This window comes from Oncorhynchus mykiss, chromosome 1 (assembly GCF_057628025.1).
Source record: "Oncorhynchus mykiss isolate SJ-2025 chromosome 1, ASM5762802v1, whole genome shotgun sequence".
NCBI classification, from domain to species: Eukaryota; Metazoa; Chordata; class Actinopteri; order Salmoniformes; family Salmonidae; genus Oncorhynchus; species Oncorhynchus mykiss.
The window spans coordinates 30,497,583-30,519,942 of NC_143022.1; the positions used below are offsets into that span (position 1 = coordinate 30,497,583).

Genomic DNA, 22,360 nt, shown 5'->3' on the forward strand with positions numbered 1-22,360 from the left:
GATTTTCTATGGGGTTGAGATCTGGAGACTGGCTAGGCCACTCCAGGACCTTGAAATGCTTCTTACGAAGCCACTCCTTCGTTGCCCGGGCGGTGTGTTTGAGATCATTGTCATGCTGAAAGACCCAGCCACGTTTCATCTTCAATGCCCTTGCTGATGGAAGGAGGTTTTCACTCAAAATCTCACGATACATGGCCCAATTCATTCTTTCCTTTACACGGATCAGTTGTCCTGGTCCCTTTGCAGAAAAACAGCCCCAAAGCATGATGTTTCCACCCCCATGCTTCACAGTAGGTATGGTGTTCTTTGGATGCAACTATGCAATGATATGGTCAGCAACCATAGTGCGCCGGTTATCAAGGGGCAAAGTATTAACACAAGCTTAAAGTTTTCTTTACTGAACATAATTTCACTTGTTTGACCACTTGCATGATGATGAGTTTCTCATACGACTGGCCTATCTGGGTGATGATTTTTCTCGCCTGAATGATCTGAATTTAGGATTACAGGGACTCTCCACATCTATATTCAATGTGCGGGACAAAGCTGAGGCTATGATTAAGAAGTTGGAACTCTTCTCTGTCTGCATCAACAAGGATAACACACAGGTCTTTCCATCATTGTATGATTTTTTGTGTGTAATTGAACTCAAGCTTACAGACAATGTCAAATGTGATATAGTGAAGCACCTGAGTTAGTTGGGTCCGCAATTACGTAGGTACTTTCCCATCTCCAGTCCACTTACCGATATCTGAACAAGACAGCCTCATCGAAATTGCAACAAGAGGTTCTGTGTAAATTGAATTTAATCACAAGCCATTGCTAGATTTCTGGATTGGGCTGCGCACAGAGTATACTGTCTTGGCAAATCACGCTGTTAAGACACTGATGCCCTTTGCAACCACGTACCTATGTGAGAGTGGATTTTCGGCCCTCACTAGCATGAAAACGAAATACAGGCACAGACTGTGTGCGGAAAATGATCTACGACTAAGACTCTTTCCAATACAACCCAAGTTATGTGCATCCTTTCAAGCACACTCTTCTCCTTAACCTGTGGTGAGTTATTCACAATTTTCAATGAACAAATAAGGTATGTAAGATGTAAGATGGTTGAATACAGAGCAAAATTATTGATTATTATTATATTATTATTTGTGCCCTAGTCCCATAAGAGCTCTTTGTCACTTCCCATGAGCCGGGTTGTGACAAAAACTCACACTCATTCTTATGCTTAATAAATATATTGTATAGTGTGTGTGTGGCAGGCTTACAATGATTGCAAAAAACAAAATTTGAGAGTGCGCTGACCCTGGTGCTAGAGGTACGCAGCTGGTTGAATGTTTGAAGGGGTACAGGACTATAAAAAGTTTGGGAACCACTGATCTAGTGTATACTATGAACACAGGGCAATGTGATATTCTAGTCATTATTCAAATTGAACGAATGCAATGTATTAAATAGAAATGCAGTAAGTAACGTACTGCATTTGTTAGAATATTACAGTTATTTTCCTACAATCACAATACATTTTTTTGTGGACAATTTTCTATTCTTAATCTATCCCTTAAAATATGTGAGGAAACAGGTTGTTTAATCTGGGTGCCACCCAATCAGTGGGAGGTGAACAGATTGTGTTAGAGAATTCAAGTGTAAATTGATCTTAGATGTGAAAGGATGGGAACAGAATCATTTTTTTAAATGACTCACAACAAAAGCAACACTATTAGATGGGTAGACAGCAATGCCTGTATTTTATGAACACAGCAGATTAAATAAGATGAAGTAGATGTTTTTCTGTTAAGCAGATATCTTGTATGTGCATTATTATAAGTTTAGACGTTAAACTTACTCTTTATCAAATCAATACTATCAGCTCTTTTATGTAGTATCTCAGATGCATTTCCCTGGTCAGTGTGGCAGTATTAGTACAGGGATATGCTTTAGAAGCCCCAACATCTGGAGAAGATGAGGTCTTGAAACGAACAAATAAAATTAAAAAGTCTCTATTAGGCATACAATTGATCCTGCTTCTAGTCAACATGTTCTTACATTAAAGGTGGTGGGAAAGTGAAGTGATGGCAACTGCTGATTCGTTAAAGCAATGGCAGACACAGAGACACTGGAAATGACAAGCAACAACTGCTTCCAAATTGGCTTTTTAGGCCCAGTCAGCACAATGCAAAGAGTCAAAAATGTTGTCTGGTATGATATAAACTGAGATGCATCCCACTCTCAAACATGTCATGACACTTTCATTATTAATGACTAAATTCATGCAGAAAATTCAGCTCTTAAGCTGAATTAAAGTACATGTTGGATACAAAAAATGCCACGATTTGTCGGTAAACTTTTCAAATGTTGACAAAACAAAATACTTTATATAAGGTGGGATCTTTTTGTGTCTGTAAAATGAATTATGCAAGAAATATTGCTGTAATAACCATCGGCAGGTAGCCTAGCGGTTAGAGGGTTGGGCCCGTAACTGCATGGTTGCTGGTTTGAATCCCCAAGCTGACTATCAGATCTCAGGATAAGAACCAGATGCAGACAGTTCGACATAACAAAAGTTTATTTACAAAACAGGGACAGGCAAGCGACAGGTCAAGGGCAAGCAGAGGTCAGTAATCCAGGGCATAGTCGTAAGGTACAGAACAGCAGGCAGGTCCAGGGTCAGGGCAGGCAGAATGGTCAAAAACCGGGAGAACTAGAAAACAGGAACTAACGAGAAACAGGAGTATGGGAAAAAACGCTGGTAGGCTTGACGAGGCAAGGCAAACTGGCAACAGATAATGGGGAAAATGGGCGACACCTGGATGGGGGTGGAGACAAGCACAAGACAGAGGAAACAGATCAGGGTGTGACACTGACTCTGTGAAAAATCGATGTGTCTTTGAGCAAGGCACTTAACTATGGATAAGGGTGTCTGCTAAATTACTAAAATGTCTATATTGGAGTAACACGAAGACATGTTGTTTGGTTCTCCCACTACAACTTGGTAAAGCATGCAGTTTTTTGGCTGCAGATGAAACAAATTATAATGAACTTCACAAGGTGGTGAAAGTGGAAGGTGACAAGGTTGATGCTCCTTTCCAATAAATATTGAGGGTCTTATTCTGGTCACATGATTATTGATGCTTGGCTGGGGTACATGCCAATACCAGAGCGGACAAATTTGCTATATAACACATGTTTTGTAACAAAACCATCAGTAGAGTTGAAAATATGATGGAAACCCATTTAACTTGTATTTTTAATTCGGTACATGGGAATTTAACCACAAAAGTCATTTTTATGTACACTATGTCATCACGCACAGACTTTTATTCGCAACAGTCAATTTAATGGAATAACATTTTGGGTGGGAAAAAGCGCATCTTTTATTTATGCAGATTTGAGAATATTCACATTAAAATCTGTCGCCAATTGGATGGAAACCTAGCTAGCGACATCTTTAATAAGTTAAAACTAAATATAAAGTTACTTTTTATTTAATCATCTATCCTGCCTTTCTTTTCTCTTAATTAAAATGCATTATGGGAATAGATTGGGTGTATGATTCAGAAATGGCTCCTGTCCTCAAGTACTCTATGGAATTCCTCAAGAGTTTCAAACAATCTGCTCGTATATCCACTCCTTAGCTGAGAAAGATCCTAAGCAAAGATGGGGTGCAATGGCTTTGATGGAAATTCATCAGAAAGAGGGGATGCGCAAGAACATCTTGCGCAAGAATAGGACTGTCGTTGGCAGAAGATTTGACCTCATTAGACCCCAACCTTCATCTAGAAGGTCTGATAACAAATCACAATGAAACTCGTGAACAACAGGCCATCCAACCATGCTATGTTATCTGTCATGTAGTGTCATGTTGTGTCTTGTTTCTGTCCTTTCCCTTCACCCTGTCTCCCTCTGCTGGTCGTTATTAGGTTACCTTTTCTCCCCCTCTTTCCCCCAGCTGTTCCTTGTCTCCTCCTAACTACCTCGTCACCCCTTTTCCCACCTGTTCCCTTTTTCCCTCTGATTAGTCCTCTATATCTCTCTCTGTTTTTGTTTCTGTCTTTGTCGGATTCTTGTTTGTGTTATTCATGCCTGAACCAGACTATCGTCATGTTTGCTGCAACCTTGTCCTGTCCTGTCGGAATCTGCCGGTCCATCTGAGCCTACGTTTGTTTTGTTATTAAAGAAGCTCTGTTTACGTTAATTCGCTTTTGGGTCCTCATTCACGCACCGTAACAGAAGAATCCGACCAAGAATGGACCCAGCGACTTCGGATCCTCTCCACTCAGCCGTCGAGATCCAGGGAGCGATGCTAGGCAGACACGAGCAGGAATTGTCTGCTGCTCGACATGCCGTTGAGACCCTGGCCACCCAAGTCTCCAACCTCACAGAACAGGTTCACCATCTCCGCCTCGATCCACCGGCCACTTCCAGGGCTTTCGAATCTCCGGAGCCCAGAATCAATAACCCGCCGTGTTACTCTGGGGAGCCCACTGAATGCCGCTCGTTCCTCACCCAGTGTGATATTGTGTTTTCTCTCCAGCCCAACACTTACTCCAGGAGCACTGCTCGTGTCGCCTACGTCATATCTCTCCTTATTGGACGGGCTCGTGAGTGGGGCACGGCAATCTGGGAGGCAAGGGCTGAGTGTACTAACCAGTATCAGGACTTTAAGGAGGAGATGATACGGGTTTTTGATCGATCTGTTTTTGGGGAGGAGGCTTCCAGGGTCCTGTCTTCCCTATGTCAAGGTAATCGATCCATAACAGACTACTCTATTGAGTTTCGCACTCTTGCTGCCTCCAGTGGCTGGAACGAGCCGGCTTTGCTCGCTCGTTTTCTGGAGGGTCTCCGCGCAGAGGTAAAGGATGAGATTCTCTCCCGGGAGGTTCCTTCCAGCGTGGATTCCTTGATTGAACTCGCTATTCGCATTGAGCGACGGGTTGATCTTCGTCACCGAGCTCGTGGAAAGGAGCTCGCGTTCTCCGTTGCCCCCCTCTCCGCATCACTACCATCTTCCTCTGCCGGCTCGGGTGCTGAGCCTATGCAGCTGGGAGGTATCCGCATCTCGACTAAGGAGAGGGAACGGAGAATCACCAACCGCCTCTGTCTCTATTGCGGTTCTGCTGGTCATTTTGTCACTTCATGTCCAGTAAAAGCCAGAGCTCATCAGTAAGCGGAGGGCTACTGGTGAGCGCTACTACTCCTGTCTCTCCTTCAAGATCCTGCACTACCTTGTCGGTCCATCTACGCTGGACCGGTTCGTCAGCTTCCTGCAGTGCCTTAATAGACTCTGGGGCGGAGGGCTGTTTTATGGACGAGACCTGGGCTCGGGAACATGACATTCCTCTCAGACAGTTAAGGGAGTCCACGGCCTTGTTCGCCCTGGATGGTAGTCCTCTCCCCAGGATTCAGCGTGAGACGCTACCTTTAACCCTCACTGTTTCTGGTAATCATAGCGAAACCATTTCTTTTTTAATTTTTCGTTCACCTTTTACACCTGTTGTTTTGGGCCATCCCTGGCTAGTTTGTCATAATCCTTCCATTAATTGGTCTAGTAATTCTATCCTCTCCTGGAACGTCTCTTGTCATGTGAAATGTTTAATGTCTGCTATCCCTCCTGTTTCCTCTGTCTCTTCTTCACAGGAGGAGCCTGGTGATTTGACAGGGGTGCCGGAGGAATATCACGATCTGCGCACGGTGTTCAGTCGGTCCAGGGCCACCTCTCTTCCTCCACACCGGTCGTATGATTGTAGTATTGATCTCCTTCCGGGAACCACTCCCCCCCGGGGTAGACTATACTCTCTGTCGGCTCCCGAACGTAAGGCTCTCGAAGATTATTTGTCTGTAGCTCTTGCCGCCGGTACCATAGTCCCCTCCTCCTCTCCCGCCGGAGCGGGGTTTTTTTTTGTTAAGAAGAAGGACGGGTCCCTGCGCCCCTGCATAGATTATCGAGGGCTGAATGACATAACAGTGAAGAATCGTTATCCGCTTCCTCTTATGTCTTAAGCCTTCGAGATCCTGCAGGGAGCCAGGTTTTTCACTAAGTTGGACCTTCGTAACGCTTACCATCTCGTGCGCATCAGGGAGGGGGACGAGTGGAAGACGGCGTTTAACACTCCGTTAGGGCACTTTGAATACCGGGTTCTTCCTTTCGGCCTCGCTAACGCTCCAGCTGTCTTTCAGGCATTAGTCAATGATGTCCTGAGAGACATGCTGAACATCTTTGTTTTCGTTTACCTTGACGATATCCTGATTTTTTCACCGTCACTCCAGATTTATGTTCAGCACGTTCGACGTGTCCTCCAGCGCCTTTTAGAGAATTGTCTTTTTGTGAAGGCTGAGAAGTGCTCTTTTCATGCCTCCTCCGTCACATTTCTCGGTTCTGTTATTTCCGCTGAAGGCATTAAGATGGATCCCGCTAAGGTCCAAGCTGTCATTGATTGGCCCGTCCCTAAGTCACGCGTCGAGCTGCAGCGCTTTCTCGGCTTCGCGAACTTCTATCGTCGTTTCATCCGTAATTTCGGTCAGGTGGCAGCTCCTCTCACAGCCCTTACTTCTGTCAAGACGTGCTTTAAGTGGTCCGTTTCCGCCCAGGGAGCTTTTGATCTCCTCAAGAATCGTTTTACATCCGCACCTATCCTTGTTACACCTGACGTCACTAGACAGTTCGTTGTCGAGGTTGACGCGTCAGAGGTGGGCGTGGGAGCCATTCTTTCTCAGCGCTCCCTCTCTGACGACAAGGTCCACCCTTGCGCGTATTTTTCTCATCGCCTGTCGCCGTCGGAACGTAACTATGATGTGGGAAACCGCGAACTGCTCGCCATCCGCTTAGCCCTAGGCGAATGGCGACAGTGGTTGGAGGGGGCGACCGTTCCTTTTGTCGTTTGGACTGACCATAGGAACCTTGAGTACATCCGTTCTGCCAAACGACTTAATGCGCGTCAGGCGCGCTGGGCGCTGTTTTTCGCTCGTTTCGAGTTCGTGATTTCTTATCGTCCGGGCTCTAAGAACACCAAGCCTGATGCTTTATCTCGTCTCTTCAGTTCTTCAGTAGCCTCCACTGACCCCGAGGGGATTCTCCCTGAGGGGCGTGTTGTCGGGTTGACTGTCTGGGGAATTGAGAGGCAGGTAAAGCAAGCACTCACTCAAACTCCGTCGCCGCGCGCTTGTCCTAGGAACCTTCTTTTCGTTCCCGTTCCTACTCGTCTGGCCGTTCTTCAGTGGGCTCACTCTGCCAAGTTAGCCGGCCACCCTGGCGTTCGGGGTACGCTTGCTTCCATTCGCCAGCGTTTTTGGTGGCCCACCCGGGAGCATGACACGCGTCGCTTCGTGGCTGCTTGTTCGGTCTGCGCGCAGACTAAGTCCGGTAACTCCCCTCCTGCCGGCCGTCTCAGGCCGCTTCCCATTCCCTCTCGACCGTGGTCTCACATCGCCTTAGATTTTGTCACCGGACTGCCTTCGTCAGCGGGGAAGACTGTTATTCTTACGGTTGTCGACAGGTTCTCTAAGGCGGCTCATTTTATTCCCCTTGCTAAGCTTCCTTCTGCTAAGGAGACGGCACAAATCATCATCGAGAATGTTTTCAGAATTCATGGCCTTCCGTCAGACGTCGTTTCGGACAGAGGTCCGCAATTCACGTCTCAATTTTGGAGGGAGTTTTGCCGTTTGATTGGGGCTTCCGTCAGTCTCTCTTCCGGCTTTCACCCCCAGTCTAACGGTCAAGCAGAACGGGCCAATCAGACTATTGGTCGCATCTTACGCAGTCTTTCTTTTCGCAACCCTGCGTCTTGGTCAGAACAGCTCCCCTGGGCAGAATACGCCCACAACTCGCTTCCTTCGTCTGCGACCGGGCTATCTCCTTTTCAGAGTAGCCTCGGGTACCAGCCTCCGCTGTTCTCATCTCAGTTCGCCGAGTCCAGCGTCCCCTCCGCTCAGGCTTTTGTCCAACGTTGCGAGCGCACCTGGAAGAGGGTCAGGTCTGCACTTTGCCGTTATAGGGCGCAGACTGTGAGGGCTGCTAATAAGCGTAGAACTAAGAGTCCTAGATATTGTCGCGGTCAGAGAGTTTGGCTCTCCACTCAGAACCTTCCCCTTAAGACCGCTTCTCGCAAGTTGACCCCGCGGTTCATTGGTCCGTTCCGTATTTCTCAGATCATTAATCCTGTCGCAGTTCGACTTCTTCTTCCGCGATATCTTCGTCGCGTCCACCCGGTCTTCCATGTCTCCTGTGTCAAGCCCGTTCTTCGCGCCCCCGCTCGTCTTCCCCCCCCCCCCCCCATCCTTGTTGAGGGCGCACCCATCTACAGGGTCCGTAGGATTTTGGACATGCGTCCTCGGGGCCGTGGTCATCAGTACCTAGTAGATTGGGAGGGGTACGGTCCTGAGGAGAGGAGTTGGGTTCCCTCTCGGGACGTGCTGGACCGTGCGCTGATCGAGGATTTCCTCCGTTGCCGCCAGGTTTCCTCCTCGAGTGCGCCAGGAGGCGCTCGGTGAGTGGGGGGGTACTGTCATGTAGTGTCATGTTGTGTCTTGTTTCTGTCCTTTCCCTTCACCCTGTCTCCCTCTGCTGGTCGTTATTAGGTTACCTTTTCTCCCCCCCTTTCCCCCAGCTGTTCCTTGTCTCCTCCTAACTACCTCGTCACCCCTTTTCCCACCTGTTCCCTTTTTCCCTCTGATTAGTCCTCTATATCTCTCTCTGTTTTTGTTTCTGTCTTTGTCGGATTCTTGTTTGTGTTATTCATGCCTGAACCAGACTATCGTCATGTTTGCTGCAACCTTGTCCTGTCCTGTCGGAATCTGCCGGTCCATCTGAGCCTACGTTTGTTTTGTTATTAAAGAAGCTCTGTTTACGTTAATTCGCTTTTGGGTCCTCATTCACGCACCGTAACATTATCAACTTTCCCGATGTCGAATCCCAGATCTCTTGTAAGTAAGATTGATGAGTTTCAAGCCATTGTGACAAAAAAACACGTAGATGTTGCTGCAATCTCAGAGACTTGGTTTTCCCTCCACATACCTGAAGAGTTACTGGGCACTGATGGCTACACCCTTTTTTCCAAATGGCGAACCACTTGCCGTGGTGGAGGTGTTGCACTGTCAATCAGAGACTGTGTTTGTAACGGCTGTTGGAAGGAGAGGACCAAGGTGCAGCATGATATGTGTCCATATTTATTTAATGAACACAAAAATAACAAAGAGAACGACCGAAACAGTTCTGGCTGGTACAGACACACAACAAAAAACAACTACGACTCCGATGGGCGACTCCGGCAGCCACGGAGTGACGGGCGACTCTGGCAGCGCTGAACAGGAGCGAGACTCCGGAAGCGCTGGACAGGAGCGAGACTCCGGAAGCGCTGGACAGGAGCGAGACTCCGGAAGCGCTGGACAGGAGCGAGACTCCGGAAGCGCTGGACAGGAGCGAGACTCCGGAAGCGCTGGACAGGAGCGAGACTCCGGAAGCGCTGGACAGGAGGGAGCACCTGGAGGGAGACGGAGAGACAGGCTGCTGCGTGGGGCTGCCACAGAAGACCTGGTGCGTGGAGGAGGCACCGGATGGACCGGGCCGTGGAGGTGCACTGGAGGTCACGAGCACCGAGCCTGCACAACCTGTCCTGGCTGGATAGCCCGGAAAGTGCGGCGGGGTGGAACAGACCGCACTGGGGACACCGTGCGTAGGGCTGGTGCCATATAACCCGGGCAGAGGAGACGCACTGGAGACCAGATGCGCTGAGCCGGCTTCATTATTCCTGGCTCGATGCCCACTCTAGCCCGGCTGAAATGTAGCGCACCGGGCTATGCCTGCGCACTGGGGACACTGTGCGCCTCATGGCATAACACAGTGCCTGCTCGGTCAACCTCTCGCCACGGTAAGCACGGGGAGTTGGCTCAGGTCTCCTACCTGACTTAGCCACACTCCCCGTGTGTCCCCCCCAATAATTTTTGGGGGCTGCCTCTCGTCCCTGTTGCGCTACCGTGCTAACTCCTCATATCGCCACCGCTCGGCTTTAGCTGCCTCCAGCTCCTGGGGCGGCGATATTCCCCAGCCTGTGCCCAGGGTCCCCTACCGTCCAAAATCTTCTCCCATGTCCAGTAGTCCAGAACCCTCTGCTTGGTCGCTGCTTGGTCCGGTTGTGGTCGGTAGTTCTGTAACGGCTGTTGGAAGGAGAGGACCAAGGTGCATCGTGGTATGTGTCCATATTTATTTAATGAACACAGAAATAACAAAAATAACAAAGAGAACGACCGAAACAGTTCTGGCTGGTGCAGACACACAACAGAAAACAACTACCCACACCCATAGTGGGAAAACAGGCTGCCTAAGTATGGTTCTCAATCAGAGACAATGATAACCAGCTGCCTCTGATTGGGAACCATACCAGGACTAAACATAGAAACACAACACCTAGACATACAACATAGAATACCCATCCACATCACACCCTGACCAAATGAAAAATAGAAACATACAAAGCAATCTAGGGTCAGGGCGTGACAGTGTTCCATCATACCCCTTAATCTGCATTAGTGTTCCCGACCATCTGGAATGCTTGTGGGTGAAAGTGAGACACCTGGGAATCCTACAGCACATATCTGCTATTGTGGTGTACCCCCACAATCACCACATCAGGATGAACTCATTGAACATCTAATATCCTCATCTGTCCTGCTCTGTACTAAGTACCCAGACATCGGACTGGCAATTCTTGGAGACTTCTACCGCCTCAGTGTGCATGAAATCTGCCTTGACAACAAACTGTCATGTGGTTCAGAAAAACACCAGAGTTGAAGCCATCCTTGACATGATTGTCACCAACACGAAAACATACTTGAAGACTGAGATCCTCCTTCCCGTCAGCTCAAGTAACCACATCCATGGCTGGGGGTGAATGAAGCAACCAACTCTAATGCTAAAGCCGACGCCTTCTGAAACACCCTCCTGCCTGAAATTGATAGAAAATTCCCTATGAAGACTGTGAAAACCTAGCCTTCAGACAAACCATGGCCGTCAGAACCGTTCCACAGAACATTGCCTGTTCAGTCTGATTTTTCTGGCTCAGTGTGCACACTAGTTGCAACTGATTGTGACAAGGCATTCAATGTTGTAGAGTTGTAGACCACAGAACAGTAGTACAGTGCCTCCTTGATCTTGGTGTGAGACCTGCCTTGATCCCATGGATCTGCAGTTTAATGACCGACCACCATCAGAAAGTGCCCTACCAGGGGCATTTCTCTGACTGGGAATACCCCACTTGTGGAGTGGCACAGGGGACCATGCTTGGGCCTATAGTCGTTCTAGTCCTGATTGACAGTGCCCTCTTCGGGACACAACAAACCCCTGGAAATACGTGGATGACATGTATCTGGCTCAGACTTGGACACCTCAACTACCTTGTACCCTCCAACAGACCCTGAATGGTCTCAACATCTGGGTAGAGGAGCACAGAACCTAACCCAACGAAAATGTAAAGTTCTCCATGTCACCCACATGAGGCATCCACTCAGCCTGCCGACTCTCTCCATTGACCAGAACACCCTTGAAGTCTGTGACACCATCCAGAATAACTTACGATGGGACAGTCAAGCGTACCACATGCTGATATCTGCCAACAGGAAGCCGTTTACTCTGCAGAATCAGAAGAAATGTGGCATCCTATACCCAGAACTGGTTTCCATCTACACAGATTATGTGTGCCCTGTACTGGAATGCGCAGCCCCGGTCTGGCGCTGACGACAGACCAGGCTGAAAGGCTAGAACACACACATCCTTGGTCAGAGGTACTTAGGGTACTACTTAGGGTACCCAGAGGCAGTCTGTGCCCTCAACTTGTGCACCCTATCTGACAGATGCACTAAACTGTGCCTTGACTTTGCCAGGAAGCTGATGAAGACCGACTTCAGAGCCTGGTTCCCCCGCCCCCCCCCCCCCCCCCCCCCCCCTCCACCCTCTGGGAGGAGCTCACAGGTAGTCATACAAGAAACTCAAACAAACTCGTCATCCCAAACTGTCAAACGGAGAGATACAGGAGATCACCAATACCTTATCTGAGCAGGCTCCTAAATTAAAAAGGATTTTATATTTTAGCATAGACATTTTTAGCACTTTAAATTAGTTGTATTTATTCAACATTTGTTTTTTTTATTGTAACAGCAAAGTAATTCAGTGTTTTTAAGAACCTGTAATAATGCTGAAGGACCAAACTAAATAAACAAAACTAAATAATAATGCTTAGTGAATATCAATATCCCATGTTAGCGTACAGGACCATAGCCATGAATAATAGCACTGCTACCAAAATATCAGTCAAAACCCCATGAATGTACTCAGGAAACCATCTCATAACAATGTATTTTGACTGATCTTAAGTATTTTTTCAATCGATTACAGGTGGTTTCTTTCAATTGTCATTCATAAATGAAAGTCAACAATCCATTAGTGAATCATCTTCAGAAAGATATGATAAAAAATCCCAATAATGGGTAGTACCTCTTGTTTGCTCAGAGTACAACATCACACTATTCAGACTTTTCAATCTGTGCTTATTGCATAGATACTGCTAATGTTACCTGACCACAAAATGTCAGAGTGAATTATTTGGTAGTCATTTTAAGTGATAAATGAAATGATAGTTGAAATTAAGGCCAAAATGAATAATGGGAAGAAGAGTTTCATTTCTAACCTTGTTCAATTTTTAATGAGCTCAGTACTACGGCTGGCACATTTTGTAAATGAAGACAAGTCTGAATATTTGAGATAATTAAGGAGCTCATATTGTTGCCAGGAACTATTTACTTCTATCAGAGAAAGGGCCTGGCCAAAACAAACAGACAATAAGTTGTTTCGGGCTCCTCACCCCTTCGGAGCTCGTAAACATCGAGCAGTGTGAAGAACAGAGCAGCATGGGCTCGAAAACCACAGCCCAAGGGGTTTAGAAATCCCCAGGGGAGATCATCTAATCATTAAAACAACATGCTTTACATGCCACCTCAGTCACTCCTGAGATAAGCACAGATGCAGGTACTAATTACAATAACCTTTATGTACGCTGTTAAAGTTATTTCACTAGAAAAAACATACATGATACACTCCTGTACATAAATCAACAGAGGCACACAAATACCTGTGCTTTGTCTTCGACGGTGGATCGTACAAATGCATTGTGCTCCCTTTTGGTTCTCCCCTGCACCCAGGATATTCACCAATTCTGCAGAGGTAGTGAGGGCTTATGACTCCTCAACTATAGTACATGACCCTAACTCTCACTCCTAAACAGTTTTCATGGATCTGAAAGGATTGGATGGGTGTAAGCAACATGGTGGAATCTGTCTAGGCCGGAAGGTAGCCTAGTGGTTAGAGCGTTAGGTCGGGTTGCTGGATCAAATCCCTGAGCTAACAAGGTAAAAATCTGTTGTTCTGCCCCTGAGAAAGGCAGTTAACACAATGTTCCCTGGACTCCAAAGACATGGATGTTGATTTAAGGCAACCCCCGCACTTCTCTGATTCAGAGGAGTTGGGTTAAATGCGGAAGACAAATTTCAGTTGAATGCATTCGGTTGTACAACTGACCAGAGGATAGGAGTTTATTTTGGACTGGGTATTTGGATGGCAGGACTTTTGCATTCATGAGTGACATGTCTCTTGGCCTACCCACATGATTATAGATCTTGATCAGCCTGACTTGTGAGTCATGGTTTTGTATTCCCCTGTCTATGTGCTACGTCTCGTTCCTCTCCCTCAGGGAACTAAGATGACATATTGTAATCAGTCATTCTCAATGCGCATGTCATACCTCCACATAACAGTTGTGTGCTGCTCTACACTACTCTGAGTTGGCTGGGCTTGGTTAGTGTTAATTACAGTTGGTAATGAGAGAACTGATCCAGGCTGAGACATTGGGTATTTTTAGATCTTTGACAGAGTTATCTAACACATAGCTGGAGTCTGCACAGAGACAACGTAATATTTCTTTATTCAAGTTACTTACTGCTTTATTCCATTAGAAATAAACAGTGCTTTCACCTGAAGACTTGCTACCTGTGTTTTGTTGAATAATATTTTTGCGGCAAATAACATGCTGTAGATATGTAATAGTGTTAGTGATGATTTCACTGTCTTTTATAGAGGCTTTAATAAAACATATTTGTGTATTGTTACATTCAGACATTACTGTATATACAAGTTCTTAAAGTTGCTTTATGTTCATATATATATATATATATATATATATATATATATATATATATATATATATAAAATAGTTTGAAAAATTAAAATCAAGACATTTGGAAAATATCCAGACCCCTTGACTTTTTCCACATGTGTTATGTTACAGCCTTATTCTAAAATGTATTAAATTATTATTTTTTTCTCATCAATTTACACACAATAACCCATAATGACAAAGCAAAAACAGTTTTTTTATTTTTAGAAATGTTTACTAATTTATAACAATTAAAAAACTGAAAAACCTTATTTACTAAAGTATTCAGACCCTTTGCTATGAGACTCCAAAGTGAGCTCAGGTGCATCCTGTTTCCATTGATCGTTCTTGAGATGTTTCTGGCCGCCCAGTCAAACTGCCGGCCATGAGCTGGCCGCCCAGTCAAACTGAACAATCAGGAGAGAAGGGCCTTGGTCAGGGAGGTGACCAAGACCCTGATGGTCAGTCTGACTGAGCTCCAGAGTCCCTCTGTGGAGATGGGAGAACCTTCCAGAAGGACAACCATCTCTGCAGCACTCCAACAATTGTTATTTTGTTTTGTTTTATTTAACCTTTATTTAACTAGGCAAGTCAGTTAAGAACAAATTCTTATTTACAATGACAGCCTGCCCCAGTCAAACATAGATGACACTGGGCCAATTGTGCACCGCCCTATGTGACTCCCAATCACAGCCAGATGTGATGCAGCTTGAATTTGATCCAGGGACTGTAGTGACACCTCTTGCATTGAGATGCAGTGCCTTAGACCCCTGCGCCACTCAGGGGCCCTAAAAAAATCAGGCCTTTATAATAGAGTGGCCAGACAGAAGCCACTCCTCAGTAAAAGGCACATAACAGCCCGCTTGGAGTTATGTAAATGTGATGTTTCAGAATTTAAAAATGAATACATTTGCAAACATTTCTAAAAGCCTGTTTTTGCTTTGTAATTTGGGGTTATTGTGTGTAGATTGATGAGGGGGGAAAACGATTTAATCCATTTTAGAATAAGGCTGTAATGTAACAAAATATGGAAAAAGTCAAGGGATCTGAATACTTTTCAAATGCATTGTATGTGGCTTGTTGACTGTCTGCCCCATGACTGGATTTGAAAAGTATTCAGAGAGTACCCCCATCGAGAAGCAGAGATTGGACAGTTAAAGATTGGAGAGTCAGAGATTTGAGAGTCACAGATTGGAAAGGGGCACTGAAGGCTTTTTAGAGGGGCTGTTCTAATGAGCCATATATAAGTGTTATTTCAGAGCTGCATGGCCAGACTACGTCTTGGAAAACTGTGAGACACATTGTTTGCAGAGTCCTAATTTACCAAGTAAACATCCATATCTTTCTTCAATATCATATACCAGTATTTTTTTCAATATATTTTTTTTATTGGAGGGAAAGTGTCTCTGGAGCTTTTTGTAGTCTGGTGCAAAGTTGGTACTCTGATGGAACCGGTTGTTATTGTTTGTATTTGTCCAACTTAATATTCATGTAAAATATGATTTGTTATTGATACATAATTCCCAAATGTGGTGAACCTTGAGACCTAAATAATTATCGGCCAATTTCTAAACTTTCTTGCCTAGCTAAACTATTAGAATCCTTGATTAATTCTCAGCTAGGATCTTTCAATTTCAAGTCTCATAGCAAAGGGTCTGAATATGTATGTAAATACGGTATTTCTGTATTTTTTTTAATACATTTGCAAAAATGTCTAAAAACAGTTTTGCTTTGTCATTATGGGGTATTATGTGTAGATTAATGAGGAAAAATATATTTAATACATTTTAGAATAAAGCTGTAACGTAACAAAATGAAGTCAGGGGGTCTGAATACCTTCCGAATGCACTGTACTTTGGATTGTGATCAAATCGATCGTGTCCCTGTTTACAAATATCTGGGCATCTGGATAGATGGAAAGCTGTCTTTTAAAAAGCATATTGATAGGACCGACGTTCCTATCGCTCCTAGACTACGGCAACATCACCTATATGAACGCAGCTGCCACTTCATTAAAGCTACTAGATGCAGTTTATCATAGCGCACAGCTCTTTATTACAGGTGACATTTTAAGTACTCATCACTGCATTCTCTACCAAAAAGTTGGTTGGCCCTCTTTGCTGTCACGTAGCTTGATGCATTGCTATGTTATCATTTACAAATCCTTTTTACAAAAAGTCCCACTGTACCTAAAATCTTTACTAAAAATGTAGGCACGAGTTACCACAACTGGTCTCAGGGATGGCTAACTCTGGAAATTCCTTTGGTCTCTATTGAGTTAAGTAAACCAGCTTTTAGTTTTTTGTGAAACAATCTTCAAAATGTTCTTACATCTGTACTCTGGTGCCTCTTGGGCAATTCAGAAAGCTGATTGAGGATCTTATTATTGAAGAATGTTTTTGTTTTTCTTTCTTCTTGCATTTTGTATTCATATTTGAAGTGTGTATTTTCTGTAATTTATGTCATTCATCTGTAAAAGAGACATTGGTCTCAGTACGACTCCCTAATAAAATAAACATAAAAAATACATATGTCGTTTTTAATACAAATATAACTTTGTTTACAAACATTTTTCATACTTGGAAGGCGTTGCACCATGCTTCTAATGCCATGTTGTAAAGATGAAGGATCTAACTTTCTGAACGTAACATTAAAAGTAAATTGGGTTTATGGGTCAGTTTAAGCATACGCTCATAAATACACTACAACAATTTATCTGGAAAGTCATTTTTAACTTGATAAGTCATGATGTTTGCACTCCATCTTCACATTTATATTAATCACAATAACACAAGGAGAAAAAACCTAATACCTTCTGTGCCCATGACTGACAGCTGTGGCTCGTCCAGAGAGCCCCAGAGCCCTGTCACACAACGCATGCCCAGCATGTCTACGTCCATCTGGGGTACTACCCTTCCAACTGCTGTCGCCCCACTCCCTCCCGGCAGAAAGACCAAGGGACAAGAGGAGGCAGAGGGTGTGAAGTCAGGCCTGTCAGGGGCAAGAAGGAAAGCATCCAAAGCCAGCTGGTCTGGCTTTGAACAACAAGAGAGAAGCCGTGATACAAAGAAGAGAGAGAGTCAGATAAAGAGAGGAAACAAGAGATACAGAAAGTGAATCCTTGCAGGAAAAAACCTGAAGACCCTTTTTGGTTCTGTTAAGGTATTTGTGCAAAAACTCAAACAGGTGAGACACACAGCAACATAGGCTTGGTGTTACACAAAGTGTGGGGGTGTCATGAGTAGCGTCTCCATCTTGACACATGGAAGAGGAGGGTTTTATATGAAGGAGTGTTACCCAGGCAAGGAGCTTTCATGTGGTGAGCAACGGCTCATTCTACTGAGATGTCAAAGTATTATGCATTATTATCAAGGTGATGATGTATAGGAATATAACTGTTTCCCAATCGTATCACAGGTGACTGGGTATATGCTGAGGTCTTCAGTGGTATATGGTGAGGTTTTTCAGGGGTATACAGAGAGGGTTTCAGGGGTATATTAGGCTGAGGTTACAGGGTTCCAGAGCTTACAAGTGTTTGTGGAATGGATCTACAGAATCTGCCTCACCCTGGCAGGACTATTTTTGTAGACGGTCTGGGTTTTGCTAGGACTGAAGTCTAGCTATGAGAGGGATAAATAAACCCACTAAAATCAATCATAGTCGAACCGTAGGAACAATCTAATGAGGGATTTTAACAGTGGAGAGCTTCATTTGAGGAATTCATTATTTAGACACCTAATGTGGTTTGGAGATCTGGGATGTAACTCTGTGTCTGTATACACCCTATTTCCATCCACAGGTGCTGGTCCTTTCTACTCTAACATACACAAGCTCTGACACAAATGCCATGTACATTAGTATGAAAAGGTCAATGTATACCTTATTCCCTGATCTTTAATGGGGGTATAGAATAAACTTATACAATAGCTAGAATGTGATACCCCTAGGGAAAAACTTTAACTTTCCTGAGTAATCATTAATAAATTATGTATAAACTGTTAATGAATAAGTATTTCATTATTTGTAAGCATGTATAACAAATAATGCATTTATACACATATATGAACATTTCATCCTTGATAATGCTTTATGAAAGTTATGATAAAGTGTTACCCAGGTCATAACAGAGTGTGTAGACAGTGCACCAAAGTTATTATAGTAAACTAAAACTGAAACTAAAATGAAAACTAATCATCAAAAAACGATTTAGTAAATTAAAATACAATAATTAACAAACCTTTTTGAAAAACTAAAACTATTCTGGAACTATTACCTTTGACTCCAAAATGAACTAAAATAAAATAAAAACATGATGTTTTGATTAGGACAAGACAGAGTCAGCATGAGATATGGCTCAGAAACATACTTTAATACAGGAATAGCACTGTAGTCCAAAATTTCCCATAATCCAAAAAAACTACATTGAGGAGATTGAAATACTGCTATTTTGTTTAATTAAACTGCCTTTGCCATCCTCATGCTAGGTAGCAGCAGCCACAGCAGCCATTTTGGAATGCATGTTGCAGTGAATAACAAGGGGCCTGATTGGCTGACTATTCTTTGTTGTTCAATGCAACATACAATCCAAAATGTAGTTTTTTGGATAATGGGTACATTTATAGTATAACCTGGATTGAGGTACGTTTTATGACTGGCACCGGCTCTGCTGTGTCCTAATCAAAACAGAAGCCATGTCCAACCATATAGGGTAAGGTGTACTTAGAACAATTGGGGTGGCAGGTAGCCTAGTGGATAGAGCTTTGGGCCAGTAATCGAAAGATTGTTCTGCCCCTGAACAAGGCAGTTAACCCACTGTTCCTAGGCCATCATTGTAAATAAGAATTTGTTCTTAACTTACTTGCCTAGTTAAATAAAGGTTAAATAAACTAAAAATATATAAAAATGACCGTAAGGTTGGAATCTAGTCTGGCTAACAGTTAACCATGCTTGAAAAATGTGGCTATAGCTAATAGTGAGGGGGGGGGGGGGGGGGGGACTATATTATATTGATACTTTGAATCCCAAGTATCGATTTGTAGATAGCATTAGCTAGTGCTAGTCGGCTGTACCTGCGCCAAAACTCTGGAATTTTTTATTCTATAGCTTGTTCTCCATCTTCTTTTTAAATAGTGAGCCAACATGTTTTCAGTACTTATATTTCCATGACTGATCAAAACGAATGTTCTCATGCTCTCTCTTGTCTCTGCAGCAGATATATAGTGAGTAATATGTCTGGAACATCAAATTGGAATAAAATTGCATTATCAAATCGCAATACATATAGAATTGTGAAAATCGCAATACATATCACCTCGAGACCTAAGTATTGTGATAATATCGTATCGTGAGGTCCCTGGCAATTCCCAGCTCTAATATCTAACTTAATTCTTACATGCACTACAGTTAAAAAGCATTTGATTGGTGTAAACATTGGCGAGGGAGTGTCCTTTTAACATTTTTTTTTTGCACCAGTCTCGCATGATTCCTTTTAAATCCAAGTCATATTGAGATTGACATTATAATGTAAATCTAACCTTTGACCTGACCCATCACCTTATGTATTATAATTTTAAAAACTATACAACACAAATGGCTACTAGCCTCCCACGCAACACTAAAACTGAAACTAAATATTTTTATACAACTAGGTCTAAAACTAAATAAATAAAAACAAATCAGGTATGAAAACTAACTGAAACTAAACTGAATTTCAAATAAAACGAATATAAATAAAAATGAATATGAAAACACAACTATATGAACCTTCCCGTGCTTATTGTGCACATTGATGGAAATATGGTGCCAGATCATTTACTTGTTTTCTTGTTGCTTCCAAAACCCACTCCAGTAAGGTGCCGATTCAAAATCTTATTTAAAAAAAAAAATGACATTGAAACTAGAATTGACCTACGTTTTCTTTCACATGCACATGTTCCTTTAAATCCCGGTAAAAACAATCTGAGATCAGGATCTGCACCACACCTCTTCCTCAGATCCTGCACTTACACGTGACTTTGTCACATGAGAGTTATGCAGGTCCCACCTCCCTTCTGTAATTGGTTCTGACCAGCCGCTGAGGATTTCTATTGGATCAGAAACATGTCCTTTCAAAATCAATGGTCCTATGCTGCTGTTGTCTTTTAGAGATATGACGTCAATCGTATCTAAGGGGTGTGAGGTGACGGGCCAACAATAATAATTAACACCAGAAAAAAAAAAATTGTCGCTGAGATTTCATACTGTAGTTTCAATTCATTTGACTGTAGTTTCTGCCACAAGTAAACCTTGTCAATCACTTACAATGTAAGATCATTTGTTGCGTTACACTACCCACGTGTCAACCACTTGACTGTAGCTATCACTTGACTGTAGCTGCCTACCGAAGAGAGGATCAGTAACAAACGTAGCCGAGTTAACATTTAACAAGATTTCAAAGAATGATGTAGTAAGACTGGAATTATAATGCTAATATCATTGAACATGTATTACAAACCATAGATATCCCGCTCGTGAAGTGTCCTTTCCACATACTTTTTCACTTTTTAGAGTCACCTTTTGGAAATCCAGATGATATAGGTAGCCTACAATGTAGGCTAAACTACAAACCTAAGTTTTTTGTAGTGACGATGAGACGAGTGGGAGGAGGTTGATTTTCTACCTCGTCTGGTATTAGTCAGATAAGGGGAGGAGTCTCTCACTGACAAGAGACTGGCTCTTCTGAGTTTGTCTGCTCCCTAAAATAGCAGTTCGTGTGTAAATGTGACTGAAATTACGTGTATGTCTATTGGAGCCTCTGATATAGAGTGTCTATATACAACGAGGAACTTGGGAGACAAGGTGAGTAGCAAAAATAGCAACAATATTGCACAGAGGGGCACTAGTGAGAGAGAGAGAAAGCGCAAGAGGAAGACGTAGAGTGAATTTGGGATCGAAAAGCCATCCCATACTGTAGCCTACATGTAGCGCTATGTGATTATGCCATGCCAGTTTCTGTGTTTATATTCTGGATGAATATAGTATGAACTATTGTTTATTAGTATTCCTAATAATAGGCGACACTTATTTTAGATATACATTGATTTTACCCTAGATGCCCGTGCGTCTTTGCTCTTATAGCTCCAATAAGTAAACAGTTATGCTTTATCTTATTTGGTAGCCTACAGTAATTCGATCAACTTTATCGTAGTCTGTCAATTTCAGGATATTTCTTAGAATAATAGATTATATCAATCGTCTTGAATTACTAATGCCTAGCTATGACTTTACAATAACTTGTTTACTGATTATGTTTGTGAGCGCGCAATATCGTAGAGTTAACAGTGTCGTGGACTTCTCAGACAACAGGAGGAATGCGTTTGCTTGCAATTTTACTTGGTTTTGTATTATCTACGTTGAAATATATATACATTTTTTCACATCAATGCCATCACATCACAATAGATTACATGCCATCAGATTACTTTTCGGCTTTTTGCTTTGGTTGCTTTGAAATCCTTTATAATTGTCTGTGTAGACTAGGCGAATTAATATAACCGTCTATGTGCACAATAACTGTATGAACAACTAAAACTTGACTTTATCCATTCCATTGCATACCACTGTAAAATCGAATGCATTTTCTTAGTTGTGGACTAGAATATTTCCTTATTTTAATAGGTTCACAATAATAAGTTAGTAGCCTAAACATGTGATTACTTTGTTATAAACAAATAATAGTAATATATAGTAGTCTATACAGTGTCAGTTTATTGGTAAAGATACTTTGCATTGTTAGTTCTGAAATCTACATTTTGCTGGTCAGCTGGTGGTGGTCATTTGTCCATTTAGAACTAGGCTACTTCAACTTCTATTGTTGCTTTTATCACTGCTATTTGCTTGAGTTAGGGCAACATCTCCTCTGCTATGGAGCAATGTATGTTTGCCACCAATAAGATGTGACGTATGTCTATTTTTGAAGCAATTTTGTTTTCTTATAGTAGGCCTATGTCTTGTTCTCAGTTATAAGGGACTATTTTGATGATATATTATATTTATAGTTTGAATCTGATGGGGGTTTTTTTTAGCCTGGAGCATATCTCCAGTAAGGATTCATCCCAGCTACATCAAACTTATTCCCAGTAAAGGATTAATACAGCAATGCTTCAATCTTTTGAATGGAA

The 22,360-nt window shown here is 43.2% G+C and overlaps 1 long non-coding RNA gene across 1 annotated transcript; it reads right to left on the bottom strand.

Moving 5' to 3' along the window:
• Nucleotides 1-16,726: 16,726 nt before the first annotated feature.
• On the bottom strand, nt 16,727-20,803 carry LOC149985471 (uncharacterized). The gene is made up of 2 exons (XR_016492843.1): nt 20,695-20,803; nt 16,727-17,236 (listed from the first exon to the last, which is right to left on the bottom strand). It is a non-coding gene; the product is annotated as an uncharacterized LOC149985471 (long non-coding RNA).
• Nucleotides 20,804-22,360: the final 1,557 nt, after the last annotated feature.